This window comes from Suncus etruscus, chromosome 16 (genome assembly GCF_024139225.1).
Source record: "Suncus etruscus isolate mSunEtr1 chromosome 16, mSunEtr1.pri.cur, whole genome shotgun sequence".
Lineage (NCBI taxonomy): Eukaryota > Metazoa > Chordata > Mammalia > Eulipotyphla > Soricidae > Suncus > Suncus etruscus.
In genome coordinates this window covers 80,185,073-80,201,726 of record NC_064863.1, presented here as the reverse complement: position 1 = coordinate 80,201,726, position 16,654 = coordinate 80,185,073, and the positions used below count along the sequence as shown (strand labels likewise).

The 16,654-nt window shown below is 34.5% G+C and overlaps 1 protein-coding gene and 1 non-coding gene across 2 annotated transcripts in view; one reads left to right on the top strand and one right to left on the bottom strand.

Annotated features, from left to right (window-relative positions):
* Nucleotides 1-16,654, bottom strand: part of CCSER1 (coiled-coil serine rich protein 1) — an 809,928-nt gene that overhangs the window by 45,424 nt on the left and 747,850 nt on the right. The gene's annotated exons all lie outside the window — the stretch shown is intronic.
* Nucleotides 6,467-6,599, top strand: LOC126032721 (small nucleolar RNA SNORA51). The gene has a single exon (XR_007503941.1). It is a non-coding gene; the product is annotated as a small nucleolar RNA SNORA51 (small nucleolar RNA).

The window sequence follows — 16,654 nt, the reverse complement described above, 5'->3', positions numbered from 1 at the left end:
CTTATTGACTTCATGTGACAGAAGTTGGATAAATAAAATCAAATCTTATATTATTCATTGTATTCAATTTGTAATAAAAATTCTAAGTTAGGGGCAGGAGCGGTAGTGCAAGGGGTAAGGCGTCTGTCTTGCATGCACTAGCCTAAGACAGACCTTGGTTTGATTTCCCAGTGTTCCATATGGTCCCCTCAGCTAATAGTGATTTCTGAGCGCATAACCAGGAGTAACCCCTGAGCATCACGGGGTGGCCAAACCTCCCCAAAAGTCAAATTTACAACATTCTCTATTACATAATAAAAATATTAGTATTTTTGCATCCAAAAACTATTAATGTGTGATCATTTTAGAAATAAATGTGAATAGAGAATACATTTGGCACTGTGACTAAAGCACAATTTTAGACAGAAAAGGCTGGATTTTTGCATTGATATTCACTTTTTTATTATAGCTCTTTAATTAATTATTTTCTTTTTTTTGGCTCCACTTCTTTTATCTTTATTTAAACACCGTGATTACAAACATGATTATAGTTGTATGATTACAGTCATGTAAAGAACACCCCCCTTCACCAGTGCAACATTCCCACAACCAATTTCCCAGATCTCCCTCCTCCCCACCCCCCTACACCTGTACTCGAGACAGGCTTTCTACTTCCCTCATAATTAATTATTTTCAAAGAAAACTAAGTAGAAAAGAAGGTACATTTTGTAAAGGTGTAGAAATTATAAAAAGATATATTCCTTTTACAAATTTGAAATTAAATATTTACTTCTTTGTAGTAATCTTTATTTTTTCTTGGTTTTGGGTCACACGCAGTGGCACTCAAGGGTTACACCTTGCTCTGCACTCAGAAATCACTCATGGCAGACTCAGAAGACCCTATGGAATCTGAGGATCAAACCTAGGTGGGCCACATGCAAGGCAAATGCTCTACTGCTATGCTATCTCACCGGCCTTGTATGTATTTTTAATAAATATTAATTCAACTCCTTGGCTCCCCTGCATAAGAAGCCCAGGTGTTAATGACAACTCTCAAACCCAGGATACCCCCCAAATGACCTACAATTCTGATGACAGTCTCCTTTGTTATATTGGTGTATCAATGGGTCTGATGTCAGCCTCCTCCTTTGCCTTTGCACCATTGTGCTACTTATACCTGGCAACCACATAATAGGAAGCCCAGTAATATGCCTGATTCTTGAAATCAAAACCAACAGAATAGATATTAATGCATCTATACAACAACTTCACCTTTTAACTCTCACTAAATCTGTTTATGGTTTTGATATCTTGATTTATAAACCCATCATAATTACCTTCGATGCAAATGGTATTATAGTCCTTCCCTATAATAATACTGACTTAACATAATAAGGACTGATATGGTTAGGTTAACAGATTATAGAGAGTAACAGATCAGATCTCAGACTGTAGCTCAAATCACTGTGACCATAAATCGTTTTTAAAAAGGGGGGGTGGAGAGGTGACGCTAGAGATAAGGCATCTGTCTTGCAAGTGCTAGCCTAGGACAGACCGTGGTTCTATCCCTAAGCATCCCATATGGTCCCCCCAAGCCAGGAGCGATTTCTGAGCACATAGCCAGGAGTAACTCCTGAGTGTCAATGGGTATGGTCCCCCCCAAAAAAAAACAAACAAACAAACGAAAGAAAAAAAGAAATTCACAAGTTTTCTCTATGTCTTTACAATCCCCTTCCAGTTCCTGTTTTGTTTTTGGGGGGGGAAGGGTGCATCTCTAAATGGACTTTGAGTATCTGTTGACTAACTTTTACTTCAGAATTTACTTCAAAAAGGGTTGAACAGATAGAGCAATAAGCTATCAGAACTTTCACCAGGTATAAAATCGCATATTTTTATATATAGTATTTCTCTTTTACCTGCCTTTATACACAAAAAACCTCCTCCTGCAAAAGTATGAAGCATGACAATGAAAATTAGCTCCTTGTCTACCCCAAAATTTACATCTAAAGATAGCTGGACAGGATCTGTTTTGAGATGTTAAAATTAATCTTCTCCTATTTAACTCATTATTCTTACTTAATATAGATTTTTTTCACCAGGTCTGCATGTCACCGTAACCAGGGGAGTTGTTATGTAAATCAAACAAAATTACTACTAATGTTCCTGTGTACTAGAAAACATCAGTGCTTTGTTAGTCTGAACATTCTTTACATACCTGTGACTGGAAATTTATCTGATATATACCTGTCCCATATATTACAAATTATAACATGCTTTTTCTCCCACATACATTGTGTGATCTCTCTTTTCTTTATATTCTGCCATCTGTGCAGAATATATACTCCTCAAGAGTACTCCAAGAAGTTCTTTAATGCTAATGGGCCCCATAGCGGGCCTATGGCAGATGGATCCACAAGAAAATTTACCCATATTTTGCCTATAGAAAATACACCTACCTTACCAGGTAAATAAAGATCCCAAGTAAATGGATTCAACATAAACATTAATTTGAGGTAGTTATGGATATTACCTATTGATTAGAGAAATATAGATCAAGAAATATTATCACCAACTTATATATATGAACGAAGGCCCAGGAATTTCCTGGATTCTGCTAAGAAAATAAAGAAAATGACAGAAATATAATCATACTTATGCTTCAAAATTTTATTTTCATCACTAGACAAATATGTAAAGATAGAAAAGCTCTAAATTAGGAGCCAAAAAACAAAGTTTGTTTGGCATATACAGGACTCTTTATTCCCTAAAATAAAAGTACACTTTCTTCTCTAGTGAATATGTAATATGCCCCAGGATAGATCACATTTAAAGGTATAACTCAAACATATATAAGTTTACAAATATAAGAGTTGTACAAAGCAATTTTTCAGATCACAATGCCATAAAAGTAAAAATTAACAACAGGAAAAAGATTGAGAAAACTTCCCAGCATATAGAAAATAAACAAAATACTGCTAATCTGGAAAGAAATCAAAGAGAAAATAAAAAATATCATCAAAAGTTTCCTTGAAAATAATTATATAACCTACCAATATTTATGGGAAAATGCAAAAGATATACTATGTAAAAATTTATTACACTACAGGTCTATCTACAATAAAAAAGAAGAAAAAGGATAGGTCACAACCTAAATACACCTCTAAAAAATGGAAAAGGAACATTAAACAAAGTAGAAAGCTAGAAGGAAAGAGAGTAAAATTAAGAACAGAAATCAATGACTTAGAAACCGAGAAAGCAATTAAAAAAAATGAAACCAGGAGTTGGTTGTTTGATTTTTGCTTGTTTATTTTTGTTTTGGGGCCATATCCTGATGTTCTCAGGGGTAACTCCTGGCTCTGCACTCAGAAATTACTCATGGCAAATGTGATATGAGATGCTGGATATCAAATCCAGGTCTGTACTGGGTCAACCACATACAAGGCTAATGCCCTACTGCTGTGCTATCACTCTAGCCCTGTAGCTGATTCTTTAAAATAATAAACAAAATAGACAAATTTTTAGTGAGATTCATAAGAGAAAAAATTTTCCTAAAAAATCAAATCAGAGATGAAAAGGGAGAAATTACAATAGACTCTTCAGTAATTCAGAATATTATCAGAGGTTAATATGAACAAATTTATGCTCTTAAGTTGGAGAAGCTATAGGAAATGGATATATTCTTAGAGGCATGTTATTTCCCAAAGTGATTGAAGAAGAAGTTGAAAGCCTAATTAAGCCTATCACAAGTAAGGAAATAAAAACAGTAATTAAGAATCTCTTAAAGAACAAGGTTTGGATTTCTTCACTGGTGAGTTCTATCAAATTCTCATAGATTTACTGCCTTTACTACTTAAGCTCTCCCCAAACATAGAAAGCACATGAATCCTTCCTAACACAAATTGAATGAATTTAAATCTATGCTAATACCTCAAACATTTACAGATATTTCCAGAAAAAATAATTTCAAACAAGTCTTCCTGATGATCTTTGCTGCAAAATCCTTAACAAAATCTTAGTAAACTAATTCAAATTCATATTTAAAAATATACTCCTTCAAGTGGAATTCATACCTGGTATGTAAGGATGGTTCAGCATATGCAAATAAATTAGAATAATACACCACATTAATAAAAGGGAAAATAAGAATCATGTAATCATACCAACTAATGCAGAGAAAGCTTTTCACAAGTTACAACTTCATTCATGATAAAACTCAATAAAATGTGGTGAATAGAAAATTCCTCAATAGCCAAAAATAAAATTACAGACCAATATCCCTGATGAACACAGATGCAAAGATCCTCAACAATATCCTGGCAAATTGGATCCAATGCCTCATCAAGAAGATCATTCACTACAATCAAGTAGATTTCATCCCAGGAATGCAAGGATGGTTTAACACCCATAAATCTATCAACATAATACACAACATTAACAATAAGAAGGGCCCGGAGAGATAACACAGCGGTATTTGCCTTGCAAGCAGCCAATCCAGCACCAAAGGTGGTTGGTTCGAATCCCGGTGTCCCATATGATACCCTGTGCCTGCCAGGAGCTATTTCTGAGCAGACAGGCAGGAGTAACCCCTGAGCACTGCCGGGTGTGACCCAAAACAAAAACAAAAACAAACAAAAAAACAATAAGAAAAATAAAAATCACATAATCATATCAATAGATGCAGAGAAAGCATTTGATAAGTTCAAACGCCAATTCTTGATCAAAATTCTCAGCAAGATAGAAATGAAAGGAACATTTCACAATTAGTTAAGGCCATGAACCACAAGCAAATGCAAATATCATCCTCAATGGAGAAAAACTTAGAGCCTTCTCTTTAAAAGAAAAGAAAAACAAACAAAAAACAATTTTTTAAATCATTTGTACAGTTAGAAGCACAAAAACTTTAATCTTCATATAAGGCAATTTCATGACTTCATTTTTTATAACAGTTGAGTAGTATTCCATCATGGTATTTCATTCCATTCCATTCCATTCCATTTTCTCTCTCTCTCTCTCTTTCTCTCTCTCTCTCTCTCTCTCTCTCTCTCTCTCTCTCTCTCTCTCTCTCTCTCTCTCTCTCATTTTTTGTTTCTTTTTGGTCACACCTGGCAGCGCTCAGGGTTTACTTTTGGCTCTACAATCAGAAATTGCTCCTGGCTGGCTCAGGGGACCATATGAGATGCCAGCATTCGAACCACCATCATTCTTTATGCAAGGCAAATGCCCTACCTCCATCCCTGCTATCTCTCTGGCCTCTCCATTTTCTTTTTTGTGGTATCTGTCTTCTTTTAATATCAGGCTTATGTTAACTTCATTAAAAATACTTTGGAAGTGTTTCGGTTTCTTTAATTTCCCGGAAGAGCCTTAAAAGGGTTAGCAGTAGGTCCTCTTTAAAGATTTGAAATATCTGGGAGAAACTATTCACCCAATACCCAACAAATATCCAAAATATACAAGGCACTGAGAGAACTTTACAAGAAAAAAACATCTAACCCCATCAAAAAAATGGGGAGAAGAAATGAACAGACACTTCGACAAAAAAGAAATACAAGTGGCTAAAAGGCACATGAAATATGCTCCACATCACTAATCATCAGGGAGATGCAAATCAAAACAGCTATGAGGTACCACCTTACACCGCAGAGATTGGCACACATCACAAAGAATGAGAACAAGCAGTGCTGGCGGGGATGTGGAGAGAAAGGAACTCTTATTCACTGCTGGTGGGAATGCTGTCTGGTCCAACCTTTGTGGAAAGCGATATGGAGATTTCTCTAAAGCTGGAAGTTGAGCTCCCATATGATCCAGCTATACCACTCCTAGGGATATATCCTAGGAACACAAAAATACAATACAAAAATCCCTTTCTCACACCTAATTTCATTGCAGCATTGTTTACAATAGCCAGACTCTGGAAACAGCCTATATGCCCCTCAATAGATGAATGATTAAAGGAACTATGGTATATATGAACAATGGAATATTATACAGCCATCAGAAGAGATGAAGTCATGAGATTTTCCTATACAAGGATGTATATGGAATCTATTATGCTGAGTGAAATAAGTCAGAGTGAGAGAGATAAACACAGAATGGTCTCCCTCATCTATGGGTTTTGAGAAAAATGAAAAAAATGTGTGTAATGATTCTCAGAGACAAAATAGAGGAGGACTGGAGGGACCAGTTCCTGACATGAAGCTCTCCACAGGGATCGTTTAGTGGAGCCACAGAAATAATTACACTGAGAACTATCATAACAAAATGTGACTGAATGAGGAAAGTAGAAAGCCTGTCTAGAGTACAGGCCGGTGTGGGGTGGGGAGGAAGGACACTAGGGATATTGGTCATGGGAATGTTGCACTGGTGAAGGATTATATATATATAATTATATATTATATATAATTATTATATATAATTATATAATGTATAATTATATATAACTATATAATTATATATATATTAAAAATCAAAAAATAAAAAGGAAAGATAAGGCCTCCCAATTCTTACCACATGCTGTGCTCTTTACACTGACTGTATAGGAAGAGGAGGTACAGTAAATGCACCCCATATACACCTCATACCAGGCTCTTTGCCTAGTCTGTATTGTGAATTGGGGGAAAAAATAAAATAAAATAAAATAAAATAAAGGTTTAATAATTCACTAGTTAATCCGTCTGGTCCTGGGTTTTTGTATTTTGGGAGGTTTTTTGATTACCATTTCAGTTTCCTCAATAGTGATAGGTCTGTTCAGGTACTAGAGATAAAATTTGCTCAACCTTGGGAGGTTAGTTATCCATTTCCAAGAATATATCTATTTTTTTCAGGTTCTTCACTTTATTTTTACTTGTTTGTTTTTATATGAAGATTTTCAAAATAATCTCTGATTACCCTTTGATTTTTTTAATACTAGTGGTGATATACTATTTTTATTTCCCATTCTGTTTATTAAGTTTATCTAACTTCCTTTCTTTGCGAGTCTTACTAATGATTTAACAATCTTGTTTACTTCTTCAAATAACCAATTTTTGTTTTCATTGATCTTTGGGTTGTTTTAGGATATCCAGTTCATTAATTTCTGCCCTGCTTTATTTTTTCATTCTACCTACCTATGTACAATGACACCAGCTATTATCCCAAAACAAAAGCATTCCCCATCTTCCTCTTTCTCTTAAACCTGTCCTTTAATATGTAAAAACCCACCTCAATGGATGGATAATTTTGCCTCTCTCACGACCCTCCCCCTCCTATTTATTTAGGACTGGTTTAATAAAAAGAAAGCATTCTGGCACATTCGGAGACACCACAGGGGGGAAGCCTCTGACTCCATGACTCCCTCCTGACTGACTGGCTTGGTGTATTAATCCTCCATAGCTACATTACCTGCTTAGACCAGTCTGCCTAGGGTTGAAGATATGGTTTGTTAGGTGATCTCACAAATTGTGGGTTTTATTTTACATACCTATTTTTGTCTCATTTTGTTGTCCATTTTCTAATTTCTGAAACAGTGCCATTAAGTTCTTACATAGGCCCTTTCATAGTTCTGGATGAATATATTAAATTTCCTTTTAATACTATTTTTTGTTGTATCTCACCTATTCTGATAATTTATCTTTAGTCTTATTTGTTTTATTCTTATTTTTTATATGGAATCTTGATTTCCTCTTGGATTTTATCTCTGACCCTTCGGCTGGTAAGTAGTAAGCAGTAACATATTTAGAATTGTCAAAGCTATCCACGTCTGTTTTCAATTCACTTCTATTTTCAGTGCATCATGTTCGAAGAAGATAGTTGATACAATTCTATCTTCTTGATTTTGTAGAGGTATTTTTAAAGGCCAGCATGTGGTCTATTTTGGAGAATATGCCACATGCATTGAAGGAGAACATGTATTCTTGGCATGCATAGTCCTATATATATGTATATCTTACATATGTATATATTAGCAATTATTTTGAGTATTTTTTCTGGTCTCTTTTGGTATATCTATATATATTTAGGAGTATAATACCTTCCAAAATGTACACATCACTTGATTATTAAGACGTGATCATTTCTGTCTCTTGTAACCTTTTAAACCTGAAGTCTCATATTATGTTCACCCGAGCCTTTTGGGGGCATTGCTTGAAGAATTGTCCTCTAACTTTTTTCTTTGAGTCTGTGTTTACTCTGATCAGTCAGATGTGTTTTCTGTAAGCAAAAAATGTTGGATTCAATTTCTGATTTTTTTTCAACTTTGTGTCTCTTAAAGAATCCATATAGCTTATTGACCTTCAGAGAGTCTTGTAATAAAAATTTGTGTCATATTTTTGTAGAAATTTCATCTGTTGGTATGTCTTGCTTTAATCACTTAGGTTTTTCTTTTAAGGTTGGTTTTGACTTTGTTTTGTTTCTGAGCTGTTGATTATTCATCAATCCTTCAAAACTGAATGAAAGTCTGGCTATGTGTATTCTTGGTGATTAATTTCATTATTGTTTTTCAATATATCCCAGCACTGTATTTGGGCCCTAAGGGTTGCTTATGATAAATCAGCTGTAAATCTTTAGAATGCTTTCTTGTATGTAATTTCCCTTTTGATATTTCTGCTTTCAGTAATCTATTTCTATTTATAACTTTTTTATCATTGTGACTAGGATACGCTTTGTTATGCTTCTTTTTTTTTGTTTTTGTTATTTTTTTGGTTTTTTGTTTTGTTTTGTTTTGTTTTGTTTTTTCGGGCCACACCCGTTAGATGCTCAGGGGTTACTCCTGGCTACGCGCTCAGAAATTGCCCCTGGCTTGGGGGGACCATATGGGACACCGGGGGATCGAACCGTGGTCCTTTCCTTGGCTAGCGCTTGTAAGGCAGACACCTTACCTCTAGCGCCACCTCGCCGGCCCCTTTTTTTGTTTTGTTTTTGTGTTTTTTTTGTTGTTTTGTTTTTTTTTTTTTGTTTTTTGTTGTTGTTGTTGTTGTTATGCTTCTTTTAGTCTCTTTTAACTGATACTCTGTATATGCAGGCACTCTCAGCTCTGGAAACTTCTCAACAATGATATTCTTAAACTATTGATTCTTCATGAGGCTTTTTTTTTCTGGGACTCTGTGACAATGATTCTTACGTTGTTTTTGTTAAATTTATCCAAGTTTTATTGCTGTCTTTTTGCTTAGTTTGAGGATTATTTCCATCTTATGTTCATGTATTTTAGTTCTTTACCATCTTCTGTCGTGTGGAATTGTATGCAGCTCATCTTCCAGGTCACTGGTTCTGCTATTCTACTATCAATGCCTTCCAGTGACTTTTTCTTTTCACCTACCAAGGATTCTGTGTTGTTTACTCATTGTGACTTTTATGGTGTTGTAATTTTGTGCCTTTATTTGTCTTGTGCTGGGTTTGTTAACTAGAAAAAAAGAGCAGCCACATGGTTTCACATGACTGGTGGGGTTTGCTCACTTCATGACATGTTCTGGGAGTAATGGTGCCACATCTTCAAGTCCTCAAATGCACTTTCCATCTATTTATTTCTAAAAGTCTAGAAAATAGCTACAATGGTATAGTGATAGACAGAAATTATGAGATTTTGGACATGGAAAGCAAAGGAATGAAAACTGGAGACATTTAAAATAGGAAGAGGCTGTAGATGGAGAGACTTACAGTGGGTACAGTAGGTGTTGCAAGTAGCAAATACAAAATAAAAGGCAAAGCAAAGGCATACTTGTCCTGTCTCTTCTGCCTTATGGACTGATCTCCTATTTACCTTGCAGCTAGCTTCTCTCACAGCATGCTAGTTCTGCCTTAATTATTAAGATTTAAAATTTATTCTATTTATATATGCTATAGTCCCACATAAAACAGTTTCACGTTTCCTTTTTTTAAATTGTTCAAAGTTCTACTCTTCCATTTGCCCCATTATTGTCTCAATTTAACCAACATGGAGACTTTTAGCATTTAACTGATATCTAGAGCAGCTAACTTTATTTTGTTAAATACTAATTTCTGCCTAGTTAACAATTCTGACATTATACTTATTTTGTAAATTCTATCAATGCTACACAATACAGTATGGTTGCTTAAATTGCGGTTTTAATGTCCCTGAGTTGAATTATTAGTTTCTCTATTAGTTATATGACCTAGGAAAAAATCACACATACTCATCCTTAATTATAGAGGTGATTTCAGAAAACTGCTGTAAAGCTAGCAAACTCTAGAATTTTAAGGCAATGTCCAAGGGTTAATATGCACCAAATGATTATTGATTGCTCTTTTTAGAGCTATACTTACCTAAGTGTGCAATAGTGAAATGGAATATAAGTATGTTACAATACTGAATATCATCACATGTAGACAAAATGGAAATTTAAAGATAAATTCCCATTCTCATATGAATTTTAAGAAATAAAATGACTACCTATTTTTCTACTCTACTTAAGATTTAGGAAAATACAGAGGGACACTCAAATTAGGATATTGTAAGAACTGTCAGAAGGAAGTTAAAAGGTATGGTGAGAAGACCAAACAATATGGTAAAAGGGTTTTGTTGATAGAGATATAGGCTAGAAACTAAGAACAGTTTGAACAACAACAACAACAACAAAAAGTGCCGCTTCTATTGTATTTCTGAAGATTGACTTCCAGGGAAATAAATAATCCAAAACAACTCTCCTGTTCTTTCAATCTTGTTCCTTTTTTCCATTGAAAGAAAAATTATAATCAAAGGACAAATGAATCCTTTAAGGAGTCAATACAGGTGAAAGGGCTTAAGCATAAAGCAGAGTTAAACACACCTAGGAGTTGAATATTTCCTTGCAAACAGATGAAATCCAACTTCTACTTGTTTGACTCTCCTCTATCTATTCAATTACCTATTGAATTACTGTTGAACGTTAGGATGGTAAAAATAAAAGGTTAAATACTGGAAAGTATTAATGAACACAACTGTGACATTTTAAATTAATATCAATTGGAGATTAGAATATTAATGCAATGCCCAATGTACCAAATGATTATAAAAAAAGGCGAACACTTTACAGACCCAAAACCTGTCATGATGATTGCTTACTTTAGAAAAATACGTTTTATATTAGTTTTTATTGAATAAAATATTGGTTTTTTTATGCATAGTAGGCATATATTTCCCATGTCAGTTTGTTTTCACAATGGTTAATTTTTAATTATTTTTCATTTTGAAACTATCACCTTTTTGACATTTTAGAGTTGCATATATGTGCCTATTCTGAAATAGCTACAACTCGATTCCTAGCCTAGACATTCTATTGTATGAGATAATATCTCAGATGGTAAGTAATTCAATGTTAATTTTTATATTATTAAATGCAAATTGAATTAAAGCAAGATGATTTGGACTGGAGAGGTAGTACAGACCTTGCATGAGGCTGACCCTGGTTCTATTTCCAGCACTATACATGACGCCACAAGTACTGCCTGGAATAAAACTTGAGCTAGAGATAGGAATAAGCCATGAACAGCAGTATGACAAACATTTTACTTATATTTGTCTAGTACTTACATTTATTTAGTACTTTATTTCAAAATTTATAGATGCATATGAGCAATCTCAATAATGAACATTGCATGATTAAGGCTTTAGGAACCTCCAAAATACTAAATCGATGACTAAAACAATACAGTTCAGATACTTCTCAGTAGAAGATATGTTATTGTTGATTTTTAAAATTTTTTATACTTTATAATTCATTTTTTGGTCTTAATTCCCTCTTTCTGTACATTGGGTTTTGTTTCTGCCTTTATGCACTGGGGAAAAAAAAGGAGAGAAAGCACACTATTATAAACATTAACTTTTATCATAAATATAATTAAATACGTTTATCAGTATATATTCTTTATATTAATATTTAAATATTACATTATTATAAATAAATGCACTCATATTCACCCTTATAATGGAGAAAAACATTCTATTATTGCAAATATAAATTATTTTAGTGATAGTTACCTACTACCTGTGTGAACTGTCAAGATTTAAGATATATCTAATAGTATTGAAGCCTGTAGTTAATTACATGAGATGTATTTATCTGTCACTTCATTTATATTCATTCATGTTACCTAAAGATAGCCTAACAATGTGCATATTCTTAGTTCACTAAAATAAGTGAATATAGAGTGTTGGTATTTTACATTAATTGTGCACTGTAAACCCAGCATATGTCATTCTGGGGGTTAACAGTCATATGATACTAAAGGGTAAGAATGAATATTCTGATAGATCTCTACAACTTACTACTTAGAGAATGATAAGGACAGAAAAAAAATTCTGTCAGTGGTTCAACGTGAGGCAAATAAAGGAGTCATTACATAACAGATATAATAAGAATTTATTAATACACCAGGATATTTATAAAAAGCTATAAATAAGCAGTGATAGTGGACATTGAAAATGTGTTTAAATATATATGTTACATATCAATATATTTATATATAAAATATTTAAATATATATATTATATATATTTAAACAATTGTGGTATTTTTTTGTTTTGTTTTTGTTTTAGTGCCACATCAGGTGACACTCAGAGGTTACTCCTGGCTATGTGCTCAGAAATTGCCCCTGGCTTGGGGGACCATATGGGATGATGGATCGAACTGAGGTTCATCCTGGGTCAGCCACGTGCAAAGCAAATGCCCTACCACTGCACTATCATTTTAGCCCATATTTAAAACATTGTGATTTACAAAAGTATTCATAGTTAGATTTTAGATATAAATGTTTAGAATGTATTTAAATTTTAAAGAGTGCTTTTGGTTTTCTTTGTTTGTTTTTGGAAGCAGAATGCTAGTGAACAAAAAGATAGGACATTTCCCTTGCATGTTGTTAACCAAAGTTAGATCTCCGTATCCCAAGCAACACAAGCATCACAGGAGTAACCCTGAGCTCATTGTAGTTCCAAAACTTACACTCCTAAATTTAAATAATGTTTTAAAAGTGATTGGCTATAAAGTGTGGTTACAATGAATGAATATCACCTCACTACATTGGATTTTAACCCAGAAGATAATATATAATTACTGAAAATTTTTAAGGAAGTCACTTTTTATATGAAAGTGTCTCAGGGTAAAATTATTCATATAATAGTTATTCATATTTCCAAAAAGTCTTAGGCATACTTAGTAAGTAAAGATGTAACTTCCCTATATATTAAATATACATTAGCTCTTAATTCCACAATAAAACAATAGGAAATAACTAAAAACATGAAAATCATTTAACATAATTTTAAATCACTGAACTGGTGAAGGAGGTGTTCTATTTATGAGCTTTAAAAATTACTTGAAATAATTTTATCCATTACTATTGGGAAAATGTTGGAATAATGGATTTAGAAAGAGGCCTGATATGCTTTCTTCTTTTCCTATGATATATACACAGCTTTATATCAACCAAAGGGACCTTTCATACTCAAGTGCTTCAAAATTTATTCTAAAGCCACTGCAATATTTATATTTGATTATTTGGCTTAGAACTATCATCACAGTCAGGATTCAGCATCAAATTGAGAAAAAGAGGTATTTGTCTTCCAAAACTACTTTCATTCACTTTTTTTTGCCCTTTTTCCACCCTTATTTCAAATACCTAAATAAATCTTTCCACTTTGTACCCATATAAAGTACAAAGGAAATTTAACATAACTCACAAGATTAGATAAAACATTCTCCTAAATTCCTTTAAGAGTGTCAGAGATTGGAACAGAGTGGTAGCACATTGATAGGGCACTTGCTTTGTCCTCAAAATGAGGACAGACCTCGGTTTGATCCTCAGCATCCCATATGGCCCCCCAAGCCAAATGCAATTTCTGAGCACATAACCAGGAGTAACTCCTAAGCATCACAGGGTGTAGCACCCCCCAAAAAAAAACAAAAACAAAGAGTATCAGAGATTATGTAGTCATGTGAAAACTTTTATTTTATTTTATACTGCAAAGATTGAGAATTCACTAGTTGTCAAATAGGAAAGAATGTTTCTCGCTTCTGACAGGTAAAAGGAGAAATAAAATCTGAACCAGAATTTCAATCAGTGGCTCTCTGCCATTACTGCAGTGGGCAGGTAAAGTAAGGGAGGGAACTTGAAGGTGGGGCCAAACCTCAGTGATCACAGCCATCATACCAACCTAGGGCCACACTCCGAAGAAGGGACCAAGCCTCATGACACAGGTGAAAAAAGAGAGCTGAGGCTCAAAGGCAGAACACTTCTAGCCAAACCACCAATTGCAAAGAAATATGGGTAAACTAAGGAAGACACTAGCAACCAAGGATATAGAGAATAATCCTAGCAAGTTTCCAAGTCCATCAAAATACATGAGTCCTATAGATGAAAACCTAAAAGTGGCATGAGAGCCATGGCAATAAAAATCAAGGAATCACTAGACCTAGGCTCAACAGCACCCTCATCTATTGTGGCCAGGAGCAGAACTGCACTGGCTGGCAGGAAGAGGGATAGGGTAATTGATCAGAATCCACTGGAGGACATTAGAGAGAAGGAACTTCAGTGACCTCACCCAACACAAAATCGGGCTGAAATTTGAAGACACCGCACTCCAAGCCAAACCAATAAATGAAAAGAAATATGGGTAAACTAAGGAAGACTCTAACATTGGGGGATTTGGAGAGAAATCCTAACAAATTTCCAAATCCACCAAAACACACAGACCCAAATATGAAGACTTAAAAGCAGACATGAGAAAAGAATTGGAGGCAATGGTAAAAGAAATGAGAGAAACACTAGCCATTGAGTATAAAAATTTCCATGGATGGGGGCCAGGAAGGTGGTGCTAGAGGTATGGTGTCTGCCTTGCAAGCGCTAGCGTAGGACAGACCGCAGTTCGATCCCCCAGCATCCCCTATGGTCCCCCCAAGCCAGGGGTGATTTCTGAGAGCATAGCCAGGAGTAACTCCTGAGCCTCAAACGGGTGTGACCCAAAAACCAGAAAATAAAAAATCCATGGATGAACAAATCAACCAACTTAAAAAATTACAGAACATGAGAGATTCCATACAAATGGAATTAAAATAAATAAAAAGCAACGTAAAGAGCCATACAAGCAGAATTACACCGCTGGAAAAGTGCATAGAAGAACTTGTAGAAAAACTGCAAACAAAAATCAACCAAGAAGCCAACAAGGAAATAAAAGGTAACACACTGGAAAAAAAAGTATCCAGTATTTAATGAACAAAGACAAAAAGAAATAATCTAAGAATTGTAGGTATTCCATAGGGAGGAAAATAGGGAAAGGGGAAGAACAAGTAGTCAGGGAAATAATAACAGAGAACTTCCCCATCCTTTGGAAAGAGACTTTCATGCAAATCTAGGAAGTGAAAAGAGTCCCTAATAAAATAGACCCTAATAAACCGACACCAAGACATATAGTAATCCAAATGACAAAAAAAAAAAAAAAAAAAAAAGAAACAGAGAAAGATGAGCTTCTGAAAGCAATAAGGGAGAAAAAACCCTCAAGTACAAAGGAAGGGACATAAGAATCAAACCAGATCTACCATTTAAAACAATTCAAGGAAGTAGACAATGGAATGACATATTTAAACGACTGAATGAAAGAAATTTCCAACCTAGGGTCCAATACCCCGCAAAACTCACATTCATATGGGAGGGTAGGCTAAAAACATTCTCAAACAAATTCAAGAGGTGAAAAGAGACCCTAATAAGCCAACACTGATACATATAGTAATCTAAATGGGAAAACACACACACACACAAAGAGAAATATGAACTTCTTAAAGCAATAAGGGAGAAAAAATACCTCAAGTACAAAGGAAGGAAAATAAGAATTAAACCAGAACTCATTTCAAACAATTCAAGAAAGAAGACAGTGGAATGACATATTGAAATGACTGAATAAAAGAAACTTCCAACCTAGAGTCCACTACTGGGCAAAACTATCATTCATAAGGGAGGGAGGACTAAAAATCATTCTCAAACATAAATAGAACTCGCATTATTTTCAAAATAAAGTTGATTCTAAATGGTCTACTCAGAGATGAATTACACAATCCAAACACCCAATTGTAACAACAACCACTCTACACAATGCAATTGCGCAACAGTCCTCTCTGAATCTTATCTTCTTAAATGTCAATGAACTAAACTCTCCCATTAAAAGACACATAGAGAGTTGGATCAGAAAACAAAGACCAAATTTCTGCTACCTGCAAGAAACACACCAACAAGTACAGGATAGACAAATGCTTAGAATAAAAGAATGAAAATCAAGTATTCAAGCCAATAGAAAAAAGCGGGACAGCTATTCCTATATTGGACCAAATTACATTCAACCTCAAGAAAGTAATCAGAGACCAAGAGGGTCACTACTTACTGATCAGGTAAATATTAGACCAAGAAGTATTAACTATGGTCAACATTTATGTACCAAATGCAGAGCCATGAAATTATGTAAGGAATCTGCTCACAAACCTGGAGAAAGATTTAAAAAGAAATGTGATAGTACTAGGAGATTTCAATACTCCACTAAAACTACTGGACAGATCCACCAGGCAGAAAAGTAACTAAGAAATAAGAGCCGTAAATGAGAAACTAGAAGAACTAAGACTAATGGACTTGTATAGGACCCTCCATCCCTGAATAGCAGAATACACATTCTTCTCAAGTGCACATGTAACCTTCTCCAGAATAGTCATATCTATTGCACAAAGTC